Source organism: Zingiber officinale, chromosome 6A, assembly GCF_018446385.1.
Source record: "Zingiber officinale cultivar Zhangliang chromosome 6A, Zo_v1.1, whole genome shotgun sequence".
In the NCBI taxonomy this organism is placed as follows: Eukaryota; Viridiplantae; Streptophyta; class Magnoliopsida; order Zingiberales; family Zingiberaceae; genus Zingiber; species Zingiber officinale.
In genome coordinates this window covers 85,069,252-85,077,834 of record NC_055997.1, presented here as the reverse complement: position 1 = coordinate 85,077,834, position 8,583 = coordinate 85,069,252, and positions in this window count along the sequence as shown.

Below are 8,583 nucleotides of genomic sequence, written 5' to 3'. Positions count from 1 at the left end.
AAATGCAACAACGCTAACACGGTTGGTTTACTTGGTATCCACCTCACAAGAGGTGACTAATCCAAGGATCCACACCAACGCACACACCCTCCACTATGAATAACACTCCTTTATGGTAACTACCAAAGGCGGAGAAGCCCTACAACACTCTCAATACAAGAAGAAGAAAGGGAAATACAAGTTAAGCAAAAGCTTACAAGATGTGCCGTAAAAACCCTAACCCTAACTTCTTCCTTTTGCAATAGATCCGCCTCTTGACTTGGAAAGCCTCCAAGAACCTTCAAGAACTGGCGATCACGTGCTTGTAGAGAGCTGTGGAGGAGCTGGAATGAATCTGAGAAGAGCTCGTAAAGAGATGCCGAAGACCACGCTCGCCTGCGATGCCAACGGTCGGATCCCGATCGATTCGAATGTTCCGAATCGATCGGAGGCTTGATCGATCCACGGATCGATCCGAGCGTCTGCTCGAGAAGCGCTGGATCGATCCACGGATCGATCCGGCGCTTATCGCAGCAGCATCGTCCCGATCGATCGGCTGATCGATCGGGACCTCCGATCGATCCACGGATCGATCCGAGCTTCGCTGGGAAGAATCTAGATCGATCCACGATCGATCCACGGCCTGGATCGATCCACGGATCGATCCGACTTGGTTTTGCCCAAACCAAGTTCCAAACCTCTAACCAACATCCGGTCAACCTTGACCTGTTGGTACATCATGCCTCGCATCTGGTCACTCCCTTGACCTGCCAGGACTCCCCACCAAGTGTCCGGTCAATCCCTTTGACCCACTTGGACTTTTACTCGTCGTGCCAAGTATCCGGTCACTCCCTTTGACCTGCTTGGGCTTTTCTTTCATGCCAAGTATCCAGTCAATCCTTTGACCTACTTGGACTTCCCAGCACCAGATGTCCGATCATCCTTGATCCATCTGGATTTTCCCTTGCCTGGCTTCACTCACCAGGACTTTCACCTAGCTTCACTCACTAGGGTTTTCATCTGCCTAGCTTCACTCACTAGGACTTTCACCTGGCTTCACTCACCAGGGTTTTCCATCTGCCTAGCTTCACTCACTAGGACTTTCATCTGCCTAGCTTCACTCACTAGGACTTTCACCTGGCTTCACTCACCAGGATTTCCATTTGCCTAGCTTCACTCACTAGGACTTCCTTCTGCCTGGCTTCACTCACCAGGACTTTTCTTCTGCCTGGCTTCACTCACCAGGACTTTCATTTTGCCTAACATCCCAGTTAGGACTTCCCAGTCAAGTATCCAGTCAACCTTGACCTACTTGACTCTTCTTCAATCAATATCTTATTGTCAAACATCTAAACCCAAACCAAGACTCAGCTTGGTTACCCAGGTCAACCTTGACCTGAGGGATATTGCACCAACAATTGAGTACAATAATAAACTGAGAACAAGTGTAACAATCTATATTTTCCTTTATGTAGTAATTAAACACTTAATTAAAAATTTCGTTATCCAACTTTTGAAGATTATCGGATCGAGCTCAGTGGCGGACAACTTCTCAGTAGTAGTAGGGAATAGTTGTGTCATAGCACAACAAGAGGACGAAGTTGGAGCAGTCGAAAACTCGAAAGATCGCTTATAGAAGTCGTGAATGAGTTGTATTGAAAGCTTGGTTGATTCTTCCTTTCATAGGCTATTGAGGGCACCTCCAATCTTCGTCCGAGGCATCTCCAAGTGCAAAAGTGATCTCGAAAACCTCAGTCATGATAAGGTTTGCTTACTGCGATTTTTATCTGTCTGAGGGTGCCACCAAGCACTAAGAGGCGCCTTCAAGGCGACTCTGCGCCACGAAGCCTTATCCATATACCTTATCTCTTTAAGGGCACCTTCAGCTCATCCCAGGAGCCTCCAAGATCCTATCCGAGGCACCTCAGAGCATCTTTGAGGCACCTCAGAGCACCTTTGAAACACCTCAGATATTGTTCATCTGAGGTTGATTTTTGTTCCTTTTGTCCTGCAAAATGTATTAGTCCAAAAATAAAGTATACCCTACAAAACGAAGTTAGCATAATAATAAAATAGAATTATAAATTAGATCTTGTCTGTCCAAGATCAGGATCTAGTTAAGGTTATAGTCTAGGTTTCTAAAATAGACCTCATCCGGACCTACGCCTAAAGTCCCTAATTGGGAGTCGTTCTCACTGGAACACTCTCCTCCAGTGACTTACCTTACATATCAAGCAGAATTGCTTGACTCCCTTTCAACCCATCAGGTCTTCCCGCCAGTTGTTAGGTTCATAGACCCAACTGGATTTCAACCAGCTATTAGGTCCCGCGGATCCAACCAGACTTCCTGTCAGATATTAGGTCACTCTTTGACCTATCTGGATTTCTACACCAATTATCAGGTTCTCTAGACCTAGCTGGATTTCAACTTGGTGTCAGACCCGTCCAATCCTGTACACTTGGTAGAAAAGTTAGATCATACCACACCTAATTTTAATCCATTTGACATTTATCAAAACTCAGATTTGACCATTAGTGCTAACTGCATCAATAGTAGACAACAAGAGAAGCAATGCATATTGTAAGAATTACGTTAACTATCAAATAAAACTATAGCAAACTATATCGAAGCAACAATACAATCTAAAACCATCCTTACAGAAATAATTCAATTAGCTAATGGAGGTAAAAAAAATTTTACTCTTTCAGATTAGTTATATAACATAGCAAGAATTGACAATGTGTATTCTTCAATTAATCGACTTGCAACAAGACAATTTTGTGTGTGCTGCAGAGCGCCACACAAAAAGATGCTCATGAACCGCGCAGCTCTCCGAGCCTCGCGAACTCTCCCAACGATGGTCCCTGCGCTCCTCCTCCAGTAACAACCCAACCATCCCAACAACAAGTTTCATCATCCACAAGGAAGTGCTCGCGTCAAGGCTTAGCGGGCCCTACATATTCTTAAAAAGTTCCCATGGTACTCGACGATGTTTTGTGGCTTGGCTTGCACAGCAGATCCTTCTAAAGAAGTGTTTTTTTGTCTTCCTATTGGATTAAAATTGCAAGGTAAATAGTCTAAAGGGTTAAAAGGGAAAATGACACTGACGTCTTCTACATTTCTCGACCTTTTCTAGCATTTTTAAAAGAAAACCCTTATATCTGTACAATATTATTATTTCCTGCCCTCGTCCTCCTCCTCCTCCTCCGCCCTCTTCTCCTTCCATGTGAAGATTAGGGTTAAGGTTGTAAGAGACCTCGATATCTTCCTCTCTTTCTAAGGTCACAGAGGGCAAAATCGATGAGCCGTTCGAGATCTCACACTGCAACACTTGTATCCTCGCTCCTGTTCCTCCTCTTGGCAGTGATCTCTTGTTTCGCAGACCAAAGAGATATGGAACGAGTCCTCGTGAGGTCGAGAGGACCGCCATGGTGTCGTTCAAGAGTTTCGTTACTTCCAACCTCGCTAAGTTGCTTGGGGCATGGGGCTCCTGTTGGTGCAATATCCTTTAGGTCAAGGTTGACTGAGTTGACCAAGCTTGGGTCTTGGTCATAGTTTCGATGTTTGACAATACATGTAGACACATGGACAATGCAGGTGCAGTTGTTCATGTGGGGAGATTCTGATCAGGGATTGATCGGTGTGATTGAAGGAGAGTCAAGTAGGTCAAGAGTGACCGGATACCTGACTAGGAAGTCCTAACTGGTATGTTAGGCAGCAGAAGTGAAAGTCCTGGTGAGTGAAGCCAGGCAGAAGGAAAGCCCTAGTGAGTGAAGCTAGGCAGGTGAAAGTCCTGGTGAGTGAAGCCAGGTGAAAGTCCTAGTGAGTGAAGCTAGGCAGATTGGAAATCCTGGTGAGTGAAGCCAGGTGAAAGTCCTAGTGAGTGAAGCTAGGCAGGTGAAAGTCCTGGTGAGTGAAGCCAGGCAAGGGAAAATCCAGATGGATCAAGGATGATCAGACATCTGGTGGAAGTCCAAGTAGGACAAGAGAGTGACCGGATACTTGGCACGACGAGTAAAGTCCAAGTGGGTCAAAGGGATTGACCAGACACTTGGTGGGAAGTCCTAGCAGGTCAAAGGAGTGACCAGATGCTAGGCATGATGTATCAACAGTTCAAGGTTGACCGGATGTTGGTTTGAGAGGCTTGGGACTTGGTTTTGGGCAAAACCAAGTCGGATCGATCGATGGATCGATTCAAGGCTGGATCGATCGATGGATCGATCCAGCCTTTCCCCAGAGAGCCTCCGGATCGATTCGTGGATCGATCCAGATGTCCAAATCGATCGGTGGATCGATTGGGGCCTGGTGCTGCTTAGCGATAAGCTGGATCAATCCGTGGATCGATCCGGGCATTTTCCAGACAGAGGCTCGGATCGATCCGTGGATCGATCCAAAGCCTCCCTGATCGATTGGGAATATTCGAATCGATCGGGATCCGACCGTTGCGTCGTATTTGAGCTGCAGGCGTGCGTTGGCTGCAGCATCTCTTCACCGATTCACTCCAGATCTCTCGCCAGCTTCTCCACAGCACTTGCAAAGCTCAGATCGCCAGTTCTTGAAGGATCTTGGAAGGTTTCCAAGTCAAGAGGCGGATCAAAGTCAAGAAGAGAAGCTAGGGTTAGGGTTTGTACTCATTGTAAGCTTGTAAGCTTGTATTTCTTGTATCCTTTCCCTCTCTTCGTGTACTGAGTCTTGTAGGGCTTCTCCGCCCTTGGTAGTTACCATAAAGGAGAGTTTTATTAGTGGAGGGTGCGTGCGTAGGTGTGGATCCTTGGACTAGTCACCTCTTGTGAGGTGGATACCAAGTAAACCAACCTTGTTAGCGTTGTGTGATTTGTTTCTTTATATTTCCGCTGCACATCTTTGAAGGAACAAGCAACGTCGAGCACCGAGCGAACGCGACGAGCTATTCCCCCCCCCCCCCCCCCTCTAGCTACTTTTGGTCCTAACAAGTGGTATCAGAGCAAGGCCGCTCTTCACCGGAATCATCGCCGGAAGGGTCAAGCATAACAAGAAAAGCTAGAGGGTGAAGAAGTTGAAGCAAAAATTGTCAAAGTTAAAGATATCAAAAAGCTCAACTTCAAGATGCAATTCCAAGATGGACTTGGATTTGACACAAGGGTGGCTCCACCATACACTTCCACGAGTTTTGATTCTTGGAAATCAAGAATTGAAAATTTTCTTATGATGGAGATAGAGCAATGGTTTGCTCTAATGGAAGGCTTCGAGGCTCCAAGAAATTCAAAGGGCAAAGTTCTCAAGAGGAGCAAGTGGAGCCAAGAGCAAGTCCAAAGGTGCGAGGCCAATGATAAAGTGACCAAGCTCTTGGTAAATTTATTGCCAAGCACCATCCTTTGCAAAATTGGAGAATTTGAAGATGCAAAGGAATTATGGAGCAAATTGGCCAAGCTTCATGAAGAGATCCCCTCCACTGTACAAGAGCAAGAAGTATCCAGAGAGGGTGACTCTTTGGAGCAAGACCAAGAGGAGGGCTCCGAGGTTGAGAGATGCTCAACCTCCGAAGAAGAGGAAATCCAAGAAGCTTCATCCTCAAGGGAATGCAACGAAGGGAACAAGGAGGGAGCATACTCCTTGTTTCATATTCAAGATGATGAAGCCTCCACCTCTAGGATTGAGGGGGAGCAATCCTTGGTGACGCCGGATCAAGAAGAAGGAGAAGCTTCTACATCCGGGTCAAGAGATGAAGAGATTGAAGAAGCTTATACCTCCACGAGTCAAGAAAAATCAAATGGAGGAGAATCAAGATCGGATCAAGAGGAAGCTTCTACCTCCGGATCCAAAGGAAAAGATGTCACCCCTACAAGCAAAGGTATAAATATTTCAATTAAAAATAAAAATCATATTATATGCTTTGAGTGTAGGGAACATGGGCACTACAAGAGCAAGTGCCCTAAATTGGCCAAGAAGAAGGGCCAAGTGGCATAAAAGGGCAAGGCGAAGCCTAAGGAGGTCATCCCCAACACAAAGAAGAGCAAGGAGCATATTATATGCTTCTCTTGCAATCAAAAGGGGCATTACCGAAGTCAATGCCCCAAGGGGAAGAAGGTGGTCAAGGCTCAAGGAGGCACTAGTCAAGGGGGAGCCTCCAAGGTAAAGAAGAAGGTATCTTTTATTGAGCCTACCCCCTTACATTATGGTGAAAAGCATGATAGTTCTAACTTTTATCATTTTAATGTAATTTATCATAAGAATAGAAAGCATGAGGGCTTTAAGGAAAAACATGTGGCCCTACATGCCAAAACTACCCAACCTAAGGTTAGGAAGGTAGATAGACACTTGGGCGGGAACACTAAGGAAAATAGACACATGCCCAAGATCAAAAATGCTCATGGACCAAAACCTAAGGATTTAATGATAGAAAATCAAGTCTTGAGGTCAAGACTTGACAAACTAGAAAAGATCCTAAAAAGGATGGAGAATATCCTTAAAGGGCAAAATGAGCAATACCTAGGGCTAGGAGCACAAAGGTCATCCAATGGCTATAGAGGTTTGGGATACAAACCCAAAGCTAAAAAGGATGTGCCTAGTTATCATAGGGTTCCATATAGCTATGGAACAAACCCTAAGTCTAGAGGTCAAGTCAAAGATACAAGGGAAGATATCCCTAGAGGTATCTTTGCAACCAAAGTGACTAAGACTTCTAAGAAGTCTAAGAAAGTCACTAACAAGGTCACAAGGGAGGCTATCCCTAGAGTTGACCTAGAAAATGTGACCAAGGCTTCTAAGAAGCCCAACAAGGTCACTAGGAAGGTATCTAGGGAAGTTATCCCTAGTGAGTACCAAGAGCATCCAAGGAGCACCAATAGGTGTTGGGTTCCTAGGAGCATCTTCTCTACCCCATAGATGGGTTAGAGAGTGTCAACTCCGATTAGAAGGGTAGTTAACCCAACTTTGAGGAAATTGACACTCAAGGAGCATTTTCAAGGTTTTAGTTAACCTTTGAAAATGAAATGGACCTATTGATTACTCCTTGAAAGAGTAAAATGTGTCTAATGGTGAAAAATTGATTTTATCTTAAAATGGCACAAATTGGGAAAACCTTGAGAAGTACCAAGTTGGGATTTTGGTATTTTCTTGGAAATTTAAGGCAATCCGGGCCTTGATTTATGTAATCACTCTTGAGGAAAAATGGAATATGCCAACATTTGAGGACATGTTTATTTTCAATTGGCATACATTAAATCAAGGAAATTAGAAATGCCAATTTAGGCTTTGGCATTCTCTTGAAGCACTTTAGGGCAATCTAGGTTTAAGTTGTAAGTTTAGCTAAGACTTTAAGGATACTTAGATAGTTAATCTAGGTATATTTTATTTATACTAAATCTTGCCATGATTGCTTGCCCATCATATGCCATGACATCATGTCTAGTTTTGCATTCATGTTTTATTATGAAAAATCCAAAAATACCATGTCATGACATTCATACATAATGTAGTTATAGAATATTTTTCTTTTGAAAATTATTTTATTTTGATGTATGTCATAACATAATCATGCGTTAAATTTAATTCCTTGTAATTAAGGACAAAATGACATTTAACAACACTTATTGACAAGTGACATCCTAGGTGGATGTCTAATATTTCTAAAATGCCTAGATAGATATGCATGATCCCTAGATTAGGGCAAAAACCAAAATCTACATCTCACAAAGACTATAAGGTGACTTGTATGTGATTAGTGCACATTAGATACAAGTGAGATGTTAGGATGATGAACAAAGCTCAAGATGTTGATTTAGTGCATTCTTTTGAGTTTTTAAGTTCATCAAAACACATAGTTATGTGTTTTCCCATCATTGGGAAAGCTAATGTACAAGTCATGTGCATTAAGCCCAAGGAACATGATGGGATATTGGTTTTTAAAAGGTTTTTAAAATGTTTTTGAAAAACCTTGGTGAAGGCTATCTTTTGATAGTAATCACCGTTGAATAGTTAGACACAAACTTGAAGAAAACACTAAGGTTTTTGCAAGTTTTCAAGTTTGTGTCAATCTTTGAAAATATGAAGTATTTTCATAGAAAACTATTTTTCTTTGATAGTATATGCCCTAAATAATGTCTACATGAAATTTCATGATTTTTAGATTTTTGTAGAATTTTCTAGGGGTTTCTGAACTTGGCTGAATTTGAAATTCAGCAACTATCAGAGCTCCAATCGATCCATGGATCGATTGGAGTGCCTGAATCGATCCGTGGATCGATCCAGAAGGCAATTCTCGCGAGCAGAAGCTCACTGGATCGATCAGCCGATCGATCCACACATCCTGAATCGATCAGTGGATCGATTCAAATAGGTTGAATCGATTGGAACCCAACTCCAATCGATCCAGGACGCTGATTTTGGCTGGGAAGGTCTGATTTCAGCACTCTAAACCTATTTTAGTCAATGTAACCATTACTAACCCCTCAAAATACATTTATATACATAAAAAGGGTGTTTTCATGTTGAAAACAAGGATGGATTGGTTAACGAAGACTAAGTAGAAGTTTAGGTTGAGGTTGTTTCAAATATTGAACATTTAAACCTCAAAACTTCTAAAATTTGGGTTTCCTAAAGGTTTAGGAATTCCAAGTCATTGT